We start from the raw sequence: 14,009 nt of genomic DNA, 5'->3' as shown, positions 1-14,009 counted from the left end.
AATTACATTTGAAGTCATGTATATTTGGTCATCAGAGTTTTGGAATACACTATGCTTCTTTCTTTGTAGTTAAGAGTATATTTGTGGTTATTGTTGGGAATTAATAATGTATAAAATAGAAATGTTGAGTTGTACTAATGCTTAGTTAAATAATAATTGCAAGAGTATTAAGCAAACTAAAACTTTGCAAAAAAATAAGACTAGCATTAAATTTGGGGGAGCATGTTTGAGACAGGGTTTCTCTGTGTAGCCGTGGCTGTCCTGGAACTACCTCTGTAGACCAGGCTAGTCTTGAACTCACAGAGATCTGCCATCCTCTGCCTTCCAAAATGCTGGGATTAAAGGGGTGTGCTACTGATGTCTGGCTAACCCATTCTTTATTCTTTAAAATATCCTATGAAGAGCTAGGCAGTGGTGGCACACGCCTTTAATCTCAGCACTCAGGAGGCAGAGCCAGGGGGATCTCTGTGAGTTCGAGGCCAGCCTGGGCTACCAAGTGAGTTCCAGAAAAGGTGCAAAGCTACACAGAGAAACCCTGTCTCAAAAAACCATATATATCCTATGAAGAAGAAATATCCTGCGAACTTTTCATGGATAGTTCACTTCTAAAGATGCTAGCATTTCATTTATACAAATTAATATATTATTTTACATACATACAATCCATTCATTATATCTAAAAGTAAAGTGATTTTTATAGGCAAATTCTGCCTCTATTGACTTCAGACCCCACCAGCTCTGCTACTCTTTCACAGTGGTAGTTATATTCTTCCTTTCTCAATTTCACATACAGTTTTCCTTTGGCCATCTACAGGGAATTGAGTCTAAGACTGCCCAGAATGTCAGTCTTTGGAAGCTCAAGTCACATATAAAATGGTATACTGTTTGCTTAGAACCTGCAAAAATCCTCTCATCCTTTCATTAATTTTGCTGTAACTTTAGTGTACTCACTTTAAGTAATACAATGGAAATGTTGCGTGGATAGCTGTTCCGCTGTGCTGTCTAGGAAATAAAAAGAAATAAATTATCTGTCAAGCTCCAGTACAGGCATGGTATTTTGTTGATATTGTTGTTTGTTTTGTTTTGAGATGGGTTCTGTTTTTATATCCCTGGCTGTCCAGGAACTTGCTATGTAGACCAGGCTGACCTCCAGCTCAATAGAAATTTGTCAGCTTATGTCTCTAGAGTACTATGATTAATGTGTGTATCATTACATCCAGGTCAAACACAGGATATATTCCCACATGTCTGAGATATGCACTGAATTCCATTGATAAGGAATTTGCAGCAGACTATGTTTTCAGAGTCCCACAATTCCATCTTGCATATGACTGCATGACCATATAAAGCATTCAGGAATATAGGGGACTGCACCCCTGAGATGGTTATTTACTGCAAAATTATTTGATTTCCTTTGCTTGGAAGGACACTTTGCAAATTAAAAATAAATAAATGAGAGGGGGTGGGAGGAGGGAAGAGGAGGATAAGGAGGAGGAGGAGGAAGAGGATGAGGAGGAGGAGGAGGAGGAGGAGGAGGAGGAGGAGGAGGAGGAGGAAAATGAAAAATGGAGCAGAAGGCTTCAGTTTATTAGATTATGCTGTTGCTGATTTTCTTCCTGTTTCTTTGCTGGTGTGTGTTCAAGCCTTCATTAAGAGTGGAACAAATAGATTTTCTGACTAACAATTCCAAACTCTGTTTATTCCAAGCTTCTGTCCGTATGTCCTAAATATGTAGTAGATCACTGATGTGCTGGGTGTATGTGTTTTAAACCACCCTGTCTTGTCAAAGATTTATTCCTTTAATAAGTAAATAATTACACTTTAGCATACATAACTTTTGTCTTTATAAGTTGTATTATCTGAAATTCTTAACTTCATCCCAGGTCTCTTTTGCATCCCCATTCCAAAACTCTTTGTATGAATTTTTTTTTTCTGTCCTACATTTTCTATCTATTCATTTGTACTGAAGATGAGTGAGACATTTAGACATAGAACATAGTTTATTTGTGATTTTAAAAAAGAATCCATATAATACGAGTTGCCAAACAGTCTTATTAATAGAAAACTCAGAATCAGATATTGAGGTGAAAGCTGAAAGATCCGAGAAGCAGAATAAGCCAGCCACAATTTCTTACCTCTACGAAATCCTCAGTCTCAAGAGAGTGAATTCCTGTTTCCTCATGCCTTATATACCTTTCTGTGTCCTGACACATTACTTCCTAGGATTAAAGGTGTGTGTCATCACTGCCTGGTTCTGTTTCTCTCATGTTGCCCAATGTGGCCTTGAACTCCCAGAGATCCAGACAGGTCTCTGCCTCCAGAGTGATAGGATTAAACGTGTGTGCCACTACATCTGACCTCTATGTTTAATTTAGTGGCTGACTCTGTCCTCTGATCCCCAGGTAAGCTTTATTGGGGTACAAAATATATCACTACGAATCCATTCTCCCAATCCATGGGTTTATTAAAATTTAATCCATGGACATTTAACATAATTACTTTTTAAAAAGACTTCACTTCTCTAATTCTTCTGGATAATTAAGACTTACCTTACTTTTCATTTCCTCCATTATTGGTGCTTTGTGTTTAATTTTTAAAATTTACTATTTTGTTTTATTTATCAGTTCTTTTTAAGTATGTTTTTTTTATCATTTCAAAGTGATTACTTTGCTGATGGCAGCCTACATCTTCAATTTAAAATCTTCAAGTTTGATTTGATATACCAATTTATGTTAATCAAATTCAAAATTTCCACTTCTATTTGTGTTCATCTACCCAAAATTCTTATTGTACAATTATATCTTTATGCACAGTGCAATTGTGGTGTGTGCCACTAATGTCGATTTATCATCACTTTTAAAAGCACTCGTTTTTTAAAAGTATAAAAAGAGGAATGTGAGGAAAGACTTACACTAGTGCCAGATTGTATGCACATTGTATCATTCCTTCCTTTGGAGCAGTTTATTTCCTATAATCTGTCATTGTCTCCCCAAGTCGCTCATTTCAACTTGAAGGGTTATCTTCAATTGACGTGACTTTAGGAATATTTATTAGTGATAAAATTCATTACATTTTCTTTATGTGATGAATCTGAATCTCTCCATTTTCCCCACCATTGGTCCATATGCCAGTTTTTTGTTTTTGTTTTTGTTTTTAATTTCTCCATTTTTTTGATGGCACTATTTCCTTTGGGTTGTTTATGTTGGCTTCTGTCTGCAATACTGATTAATGCCAAGCTGTAAAAAGGTGGGGCCAGGACACAGGCACTATGTCAAAGGTGTTCTCCAAATTTTGAAATGCCTATTTCTTTATTAAATAACCACTTTGTTTGGTTTCTGTAGCCTTAGTGTTCTACTGTCTGGCAAATCAGTTACAATGATTAGTGCTTTATTTTTCATAGTTCAAGCAGAAGGATGGGCCCTTGTAAGTGTCTACACCTTTGTATCATTGCATATAATAACATATTGGTGTGTTGTTATTAATTATTATGTACCTATTCAATATTATGTATTGGAACTATTTTATATTAATAACATTTATTTATTTTACTTTATATGTGTGTGTGCACATGCATGACTGTATGTAAGTGTACCATGTGCCTGCAGAGATAAAAGGAAATGTTGTATATACTGTAAATGGAGTTACAGGTGAATGTGAGCCATTGTATGGGTGTTGGCAATCTAAAACAGATCTTCTGCATGAACAGAAAGTACTCTTTGTTGCTGAGTCATCTCTTCAGCCCCTACTGATACTAATTTAGATATGTAGTTCAAAATGGAGAATTATATTAAAATGTGGAAGTACAACTTACACAGAATTTTTATTTTATTTTATTCTACTTAAATAACATTTTTTAAATTTATTTTACATACCCACCAAAGTTTCCCCTCCCTTCTTTCATCCCATTCCCCCCACTTACAACCAACCTCCTCCCCTTCCACTCCTCCTCCATCTTCATTCACAAAGCATGGCACATGTAATTAAGGCAGGACCAGGCTCCTCCCTTTGCATCAAGGCTAGGTGAGGTAATTTTCCTCCAAAGGCCATTTTCCAGGGACAGGTCCTGATCACACTACTAGGAACCTAAAAAAGAAACCAAGCTACACAACAGCCACACATACGCAGAGGGCCTAAGTCAGTCCCATGCAAGCTCCCTAACTGTTGGTACAGAATCCATGAGCCCCCAGGAGCTCAGGTCAGCTATCTCTGTGGGTTCACCCCTCATGATATCCCTGGCTCATACAATCCCTCCACCCTTTCCTCAGCAAGACTCCAAGAGTTCATTCCAGTGCTTGGCTGTGGATCTCTGCATCTGCTTCCATCTGTTACTGGATAGAGTATCTCTGATGATAATTAGGGCAGTCACCAATCTGATTGCAGTAGATGGCCAGTTCAGACACCCTCTCCACTATTGCTAGAAGTCTTTTTTATTCTTTTCAGAGGTGTTTAAAAATGCAGTTCTTTTTACTTTTTTATTTAATTTTTCCTTACAGTATATTTTGATCATTTTCCCCTCTCCCAACTCCTCCCAGATCCTCCCCACCTCCCTACCCACCAACCAACTTTGTGGCCTTTTTCTCTCTCTTTCAAAAAACATTCCACAAAAATAAAAATCAAAACAAATACACAAAAGGAGTCTTAGCTAGGGGTTGTCCTTGTGGATTCCTGGGGCATTCCCTTGTGCCATGTTTCTCCCTAGGCCCAAAATTCTCCCTACCCCTCCCACTATCAAGATGGCTCTTGCTTTACTCTCCCTCTCCATCTTGCCCCAACCTGCCTCCCACACCCAGCCCTCCCAACCTGCTCCCTCAAGTTCCTATCCCTCCAACACCCCCACCCTTGTTCCCATTTTGCCCAGGAGATCTCTTCTATTTCCCTTCCCAGGGAAATTCATGCATCCCTCTCTGGGGCTTCCTTGTTATCTAGCCTCTTTGGGGCTGTGGATTATAGATTGGTCATCCTATAGTTTAATCCTAAAATCCACTTATGGGTGAGTAAATACCATGTTTGTCTTTTTTGGGTCTATTTACCTCACTCAGAATGATTTTTTACAGTTCCATCCATTTGTCTGTAAATTTCATGAGGTCATTTTTTTTTTACAGCTGAATAATACTCCATTGTGTAAACTTACCTTATCCATTTTCCTTACCCATTCTTTTGTTGATGGGCATCTAAGTTGTTTCCAGGTTCTGGCTATTTTGAATAATGCTATTATGAACATGGCTGAGCATGTGTCCTTGAGCATTCTTTGGATATATGTCCAAGATTGGTATAGCTAGGTCTTGAGATAGATTGACACCCTATTTCCTGAGTAACAGCCATATTGATTTCTAAAGTGGCTGTACAAGTTTGCACTCCCACCAGCAGTGGAGTGTTCCCTTTACTCCACATTTTCTCCAACATAAGCTGTCATCAGTGTTTTTTTATCTTAGCCATTCTGATAGGAAAATAAAGATACATCAGAGACATTTTGATTTACATTTCCCTGATGACCAAGGATATTGAGCAATTCCTTAAGTGTATTTCAGCCATTTGAGATTCTTCTGTTGAGAATTCTGTTTAGATCTGTACCCCATTTTTTTTTCTCTGTGTAGTTTTGGTGCCTGTCCTAGAACTCACTCAGTTGCCCAGGCTGGCCTCTAACTCACAGAGATCTGCCTGGCTCTGCCTCCTGAGTGCTGGGATTAAAGGCATGTGCCACCACCGTCCAGCCTGTACCCTGTTTTTAGTTGGATCATTTGGTATTTTGATGTCTAGTTTCTTGAGTTCTTTATATATTTTGGAGACCAGCCCTCCATCAGATGTGGGGCTGGTAAAGATTTTTTTCCAGTTCTGTCGACTGCTGTTTTGTCTTAATGACCACATCCTTTGCCTTACAGAAGCTTTTCAATTTCAGGAGGTCCCATTTATTAATTGTCCATCTCAGTGTCTGTGCTACTGGTGTTATATTCAGGAAGTAATCTTCTGTGTTAATGCGTTCAAGTATATCTACTACTTTCTATTCTATCAGGTTCAGTGTAACTGGATTTATGTTGAGGTCATCAATCTACTCGGATTTTAGTTTTCTGAAAGCTGATAGATATGGATCTATTTGCATTCTTCTATATGCTGACATCCAGTTATGCCAGCACCATTTGTTGAAGATACTTGCTTTTTTTCATTGTGTAATTTTGGCTTCTCTGTCAAAAATCAGGTGTTCATAGGTATGTGGATTTACGTCAGAGTCTTCAATTTGATTCCACTGATCTATGTGTCTGTTCCTATGTCAATACCAAGCTGTTTTTATTATTAAAGCTCTGTAATAGAGATTGAAGTCAGGGATGGCAATGCGTTTGCAAGTTTCTTTTATTGTACAAGATTGTTTTAGCTATCCCATTTTTATTTTTTCCATATGAAGTTGAGCATTGTTCTTTCAAGGTGTGTAAAAAAAAATTGTGTTGGGATTTTGATGGGCATTGCATTCAATCTGTATATTGCTTTTTGGCAAGATTGCCTTTTTTACTATGTTGATCTTACCTATCCATGAGCATAGGAGATCTTTCCATTATCTGATATCTTCTTAAATTTCTTCCTTCAAAGACTTAAAGTTCTTGTAATATAGGTCTTTCACTTGTTTGATTAGAGTTACCCCAAGATGTTTTGTATTATTTGTGGCTGTTGTAAAGGGTGTTGTTTTTCTGATTTCTTTCTCAGCCCATTTATCTTTAGTGTATAAGAGGGCTACTGATTTTTATTTTCAGTTAATTTTGTATCCCACCACATTGCTGTAGGTGTTCATCAGCTGTAGGAGTTCCTTGGTAGAATTTTTGGGTCACTTATGTATACTATCATATCATCTGCATATAGTGAAAGTTTGACTTCTTCCTTTCCATTTTTCATTCCCTTGATCTCCTTTTGTTGTCTTATTGCTCTGGCTAGAACTTTGAGTACTATATTGAAAAGATATGGAGAGTGTGGACAGCCTTGTCTTGTTTATTGCAACCATTTTGAGTTTCTCTCCATTTAATTTGATGTTGGCTGTGGACTTGCTGTATATTGCTTTTATTATATTTAGGTATGTTCCTTGTATCCATGATCTCTCCAAAAATTCTATCATGAAGGTGTTTTGGATTTTGTCTAATATTTTTCAGCATTTAATGAGATGATCTTGTGGGTTTTTTTTCTTTCAGTTTGTTTATATGCTGGATTACATTGACAGAATTTTGTATGTTGAACCAGCCCTACATCTCTGGGATGAAGCCTACTTGGTCATGGTGGATGATATTTTTAATGTGTTCTTGGATTCAGTTTACCGGTGTTTTATTGAGTATTTTTTTTTTTTGCATCAAAGTTCATGAGAGAGATTGGCCTATAATTCTCTTTCCTGGTAGATTTTTTGGGGGGTATCATGGTAAGTATAGCCTCATAAAAGGAATTTGGCAATCTTCCTTCTGTTTCTATTTTGTGGAACACTTTGAGGATTATAGGTGCTAGCTCTTGTTTCAAATTCCGGTAGAATTTTGTGCTAAAACCATCTGGCTCTGGGAATTTTTTTTTTAGGGGGGGAGACTTTTAATGGCTGTTTCTATTCCCTTAGGAATAATACGTCTATTTAAATTATTTACCTGGTTTTGATTAAATTTTGGTATGTGGTACCTATCAAGAAATAGTCAATTTTGTTAAGATTTTACAACTCTATAGAGTACAGATTATTTTAAGTCTGACCTGATGATTCTCTGAGTTTTTGGTGTCTGTTGTTATATCCCTGTTTTCATTTCTGATTTTGTTAATTTATATATTCCCTCTCTGACTTTTGTTTAGTTTGGATAAGCGTTTGTTTATTGTTGATTCTCTCAAAGAACCAACTATTCATTTCATTGATTCTTTGTATTGTTATCTTTATTTCTATTTTATTGATTTCAACTCTGAGTTATTATTTCCTGCCTTCTACTCCTTGAGTGAGTTTGCTTCTCTTTCTTCTAGAGCTTCCAAGTGTGCTGTTAAGTCTCTAGTGTGAGATTTCTCCAAAATCTTTATGTACGACCTTAGTGCTCTGAACTTTCCTCTTAGCACTGCTTTCATAGTGTCCCATAAGTTTGGGTATGTTGTGTTGTGGAATATTATTTTAAAGTGTGTTGCATTTTTCCTAGTGCTTTTCTTAACATTGCAAAAATGTGTTATATTTGTTTGATTAATAAAATTAACCTGTGAGCAGGAGGCTAAGTCAGCAAGTAGCTGACAGGAAGTGGTAGGGAGGAAGCAAATATAGCTAGTGTTCTTAAGTGAGAACTAAGAAGAAGGAAGGTTGTATTCTTTGGAAGAAGCCAGTAAAGGGAGAAAGTTAGCTACTTTCTATTCAGCCTCTCTGAGTGTGCAGAATTCCACCTCAATCATGGAATTGTGAGTTCTTTATAGGAATAGAGATCATGATAACATTTCCCTTAGTAGCTTTGAAAAAGTTGGTTCCTGGAGGAACAAAATCCCCTTATGCTGAGGCCCTGCCTTGAACCACTGCAATCTTTGATTAGGACAGCATTTGCTTAAGAGGCAGGCACTGTAAATAATAAATAAACAGTTGGCAACAGTTCACGCCCAATTGGAGCTAAAGTAAAAGAAAATCTAGCCACAATGTTGTGCAGTAACATAAATTGAATTCTAGGAAGTCTTTAATTTCTTTCTTTATTTCTTCCTTGACCCAGTGGTAATTTAATTGAGGGTTTTCTAGTTTCCATGAGTTTCTAGGCTTTCTGTAGTTTGTGTGGTTGTTGAATTCTAACTTGAACACATGGTGATCCAATAAGGTACATGGGGTTATTCCAATTTTTTTTGTATCTGTTGTGACCGAGTATGTGGTCAGTTTTAGGGAAGGTTCCATGAGGTGCTGAAAAGGAAGTATATTCTTTTGCATTTGGGTGAAATGTTCTATAAATATCTGTTAAGTGCATTTGATCATAACATCTGTTAGTTCCCTTCTTTCTCTGTTAAGTTTCTGTCCAGCAGTCCTGTTTATTGGTGAGGATGGGATGTTGAGGTCTCCCACCCTTAATGTGTGGAGTTTGATGTGTGATTTAGTAATGCTTCTTTTCCAAATGTGAGTGCCCTTGTATTGGACCATCAATGTTTAGATTGAGACTTCATTTCCATGGATTTTTTTTTATGTCTTGTATATGAAATGTCCTTCTCCATCTCTTTTGATTAGTTTTAGTTTGAAGTCTCTTTTGTTAGATATTAGGATAGCTATACCAGCTTCCCCCTTAGTTCCATTTGATTGGAAAATCTTTTCCCAACCTTTACACTGAAGTAATGTCTGTCTTAAAAATTGAGTTGTGTTTCTTATATGTAGCAGAGGGATGGATCTTGTTTTCAGAATCTTCCTGTTAGCCTGTGTCTTTTTATAGGTGAATTCATTCATTTATATTAAGACATGTTAAAGACAAGTGATTATTAATACCTGTTATTTTTTGTTTGTTTGTTTTGGCGGTTGTGGTAGGAGTGTGTGTTGTTTCTCTTCTTTTGGTATTGCTGGTGTGAGATTATCTATTGCCTGTGTTTTCATGGGTGCAGATAACTTCCTTGAGTTGGAGTTTTCCTTCTAGTACTTTCTGTAGGGGGTGAATTTGTAGATAGGTATTGTTTAAATCTGATTTTGTTATGGAATATCTTGTTTGCCTATGGTGATTGAAATTTTTGCTGGGTATAGTAGTCTGGGTTAACATCTGTGGTCTCTTAGTGTCTCTCAAACATCTGCCCAGGACCTTCTGGCTTTTAGAGTCTCCATTGAGACATCAGGTGTAATTTTGATAGAGGTCTGCCTTTATATGTTACTTAGCCTTTTTTCTTTGTAGCTCTTAATATTCTTTCTTTATTTTATTTGATGTTCTGTACATCTCTTGTACTTCCACAAGAATGTTCTTCTTTAAGTTTGGAATGTTTTCTTCTATGATTTTGTTGGATATATTTGCTGTGCCTTTGAGCTGGTATCCTCCTCCTTCTATCCCTATTATCCTTATGTTTAGTTTTTCATGAAGACTCAGATTGCCTGGATGTTTTCTGTTAAGGATTTGTTAGATTTAACATTTTCTTTAACTGATGAATCGATTTCCTCTATAATATCTTCAACACCTGACATTCTCTCTTCTATCTCTTGTATTCTGTTGGTTATGCTTGCATCTGTAGTTTCTGTTTGCTTACCTAGATTTCCATTTCCAGAATTCCCCTGGTTTGTTATCTTTATTGCTTCTATTTCAACTGCCTGATGGGGAGCCCCATCTGGCAAAGTCATGGGGTCCCTGGCTGTGGAAATTGGTCGTTTTCTCTCTGTAAATTTCTCAGGTGCCACTGTTATGCCTCTCTAATAAGAACAGCTGTGGGGTGCTTTCCAAGCCCTTTGGTAGTGTTTTACTTCTCTGGGCATACATTTAGTCATGAAATTTTGTTTAAGTTGTATAATTCAGATGTACAGAGATAATACCAGAATATTCTTCTTTACTGACACAGGAAAGTAACAGTATTCTCAGTCTGAAAGACACATTTTGCAAAGACTTATAACTAGTACAAAACAGAATAAGCTGCCCCTGCAGAATATACACAGAGACTAATTCTCAGGTGTGATTTATTGCTAAATCAAAGCCAGGCTGTTTATATCAAGGCATAGTCCTTGCAGTAGCTCCCCTTCTGCATGTATCCAGACTGCTCAAGGTTCAGCCAGTTGTTTAATGTCTGGGACCCCTCACCAACTTAGAGTTATGTGCATGGGTCAATGAGAGAAACTATGTGACTTATCTTGTGTTTTGAGAATGGGTAGGGCCCAGGAACTGTAACTTATTATCCAGAGTTTGGTTACGAAGGAAGAGCAGCAGCAGTGTGGAGAGAGATGTCTGTGTAGTGCTATGTGAGAGCTGCTGCAGAATGTGAGTGAAGCATGTGTGTGAGTGTGTGTGTGAGTGAAGCTTGTGTATGTGTGTGTGTGTGTGTGTGTGTGTGTGTGTGTGTTGAGTGAGAGATGAAGAAGGAAGGAAGGAGAAGAAGAGGAAGGAAGTGTGAGGGAATGAGTGGGTGAAAGAGTGAATGAGTGAACAATCTAGAAGAATATGTGTGTGAATGAGTGACAGAGAGAGAGCTGAATGGAAGAGCTGCTGCTATGTAGAGGAGATATGCCTAGGAACTGTGTAAAGTGCTTTATAATGAAAGAACTATGTAAATAAGATGTTTGGCTGTGGCTGAGTGGAGATTTGTAACTGTGTTGAGGCAAAGAATATGAAGCTGTATAGAAAAGAGGTATAGAAGAGAAATGTATGTAGAAGATAGATGTATAGACATGAGAAAACAGATGTAACTGTGTGTAGAGATGTATGGCCATATGTATGTAAAGAAAGGCATATAGCTGTATGTATAGAACGTAGCAATGTGGAGACATGTAGCTGTGTGGAGACGAAAGAATCAGAGGTCATTCTTAAGATGAAGTAAGAGAGAAAGTTAATATCAGAAAGTATGTATATTTTCTTATTTTACCAGTCAGATGGAAATTTTTTTCTAAATACCCTCAGAGAATAAAAGTCTAGCCCTCACCACCTTCATGGATTTTCTTGTATTACCTTGGAGGGTGGCCTTAGAAAAGGCTCTCCAATAGGCCCCCAATAGTCCTCCAGTACTTCTGGCTTTTCTAGACTTTACTTGTGCCTATGTAGTCAGCTCTCCCTACTGGCATGGGCTGTGCCTGTGCCAATGGAGTCTGTTCTTCCAACTGGTGTAGGTGGTGGTTATATAGGTGCTGCTGATGTTGTGGTGAGTGGTTGGCCAAGGGGAGGATGATGGGGTCAGTAGGTTTGGGCAATGAAGTGGGTCATAGAATGCTGTGGATATCGCTCTGTGTAAATAAAGTTCTGATTGGCCAGTGGCCAGGCAGGAAGTATAGGCGGGACAAGAGAGTAGAGAATTCTGGGAAGTAGAAGGCTGGGGGAGACACCGCCAGCCGCTGCCATGGAAAGTGACATGTAAAGACACTGGTAAGCCACAAGCCATGTGGCAAAGTATAGACTAACAGAAAGGGTTAATTTAAGATAGGAAAGGTAGATAACAAACAGCCTGCCACGGCCATACAGTTTGTAAGCAATATAAGTTTCTGTGTGCTTTCTTGGTTGGGTCTGAGCGACTGTGGGACTGGCGGGTAAACTGGCGGGTAAGAGAGATTTATCCTGACTGTGGGCCAGGTAAGAAAACTCTAACTACAATAGAAGTCACAGAGTTCAGTGGATGTCTGGAGTGGTGGTGCAGTCAGACAGGTCTCTTACCTATTGGCTTAGCTGCTGGGGACTTCTCTAAAGCAGTGGAGTTCCACCTAAGTTTGCACAGAGTTTACAATGGGAAGCAGCATTTTGTATAGTTTTTCTTTAAAATATCAGTTATTTATTTTTCTTCTAAATTTTTAACTGCAGCATTTAAGAAGGTTGAATGTCAGAGCAGGTATGTAATTGAGTTATTCAATACTGTGTGGTGAGACATGAAACATACACACAAGTAACATTCTATAGACTGAGTAGGTTGTATTTAGGAATCTGTATGTTTAAACATATACATATATGCATGCAACAGCAACTAATGAAAAAAGAAGACATGAATTTGTAAGGTGCATACAGGATTTTATGCTGGTAGAATAAAAAAGGGAAGGATGTAATCATATTATAATCTCAAAAAAAAAAAAGAAGTAACAGATTTGTTTTTCTTTACCAGTATTTCCAAATTGCCCCAGACCTATAAACATCACATAAATTTCAGTTCTTCGTATTTTTCATATCGTCACTCTAAAGCTTACTCTTATCTAAGTATGCTTAAGGATTCTTGTGGTTTTTTTGCATGAATGTCTAAAGTTCTCTCAGAGTCCCCATTTGAAATACAAACTCTATTTAAAAATTTTAATTTTACTCACTTATTCATATTTAACAGCATTCATACGTCTTGTTAGAACATTGTTTGATATAAATGGTGCATGTGCTTATTTAACATACCTTATAAAATTTAAGATTACAACAACCACTCAAGTATTAAAGCCTTGAGTACAAGAAAACATAAAGATAGCATACAACATTTTCAGAACAGCACTGAAAGTTCCACCAGCAATGTCCGTGAGTCCAGGACCATTGTAAATGGAGATGGCTTTAATCTGAAATAGGATAAAAGACGTTGAACAGAGGCAAGCAAAGAAAACAAGTTTGTCTTTGCTCTTTAGAATGTGTAGACACAGTTGAGTAATAGTGAACTGATGAGAATGTGTCTGACAGGTTAGCTGAGTTACAGAAGGAATTGTTAATAAGCAACTTTCGTTCATTTATTCTACTCTCCTTGCCCATCTCCTTTATTAACTGTCCCATCCAATGTCTTCTTTCTATTTCAAGATTTTAAATCTCTGTCTAAATGACTCATATTATATGCTATACAGTTACTCGATGGCTAAGGACATTTTAAAACTTCTCTTTGTGCATAAATACATAGCAGATGCTACCTAATTTCTTTGGAAGTGGTTCTGAAACTATGTATGATTACTAAATAACTTTATGCACTATTTTTATAACAATATCAAATTTTAGTGAGTATAAGCTTTAAAATATTTTTGAGACTCCAAAGTAAAAACTTTTCTTATGAGTTTCAGTTTTACAATTCTTTCTTTGAGCACATATGTATTTATTTGAAGACTATCATGAAATATGTTTATTGGGATTTGCTATGTGATTATGTATTAATTACTTTACAAGTAAGTAAAAGAAAATCTGGTCCCTTTGTCTTACTGTTCTCTTTGTCTTCCTTTCTACCCCCATCCTTCCCCATTCTTTCTCTCTCTCTCTTCTGATTTTGGCATTTACATGTTTTTGGAAATGAAAGAGAAAATGCCATGCATAGCACTAGATTTGTATGCTGCTGGTGAGTAGAATTATAAAAGCCATTTTAGTGTGTGTGGCAGGGAGAACTCATGATTATAATGTGAAAAGAAGAGATGGCCAGACAGGAAGGCTTGGGAGAATAATATTTCAAGGTGG

This window comes from Onychomys torridus, chromosome 17 (assembly GCF_903995425.1).
Source record: "Onychomys torridus chromosome 17, mOncTor1.1, whole genome shotgun sequence".
Lineage (NCBI taxonomy): Eukaryota > Metazoa > Chordata > Mammalia > Rodentia > Cricetidae > Onychomys > Onychomys torridus.
Note: the sequence above shows the minus strand (reverse complement) of the source record.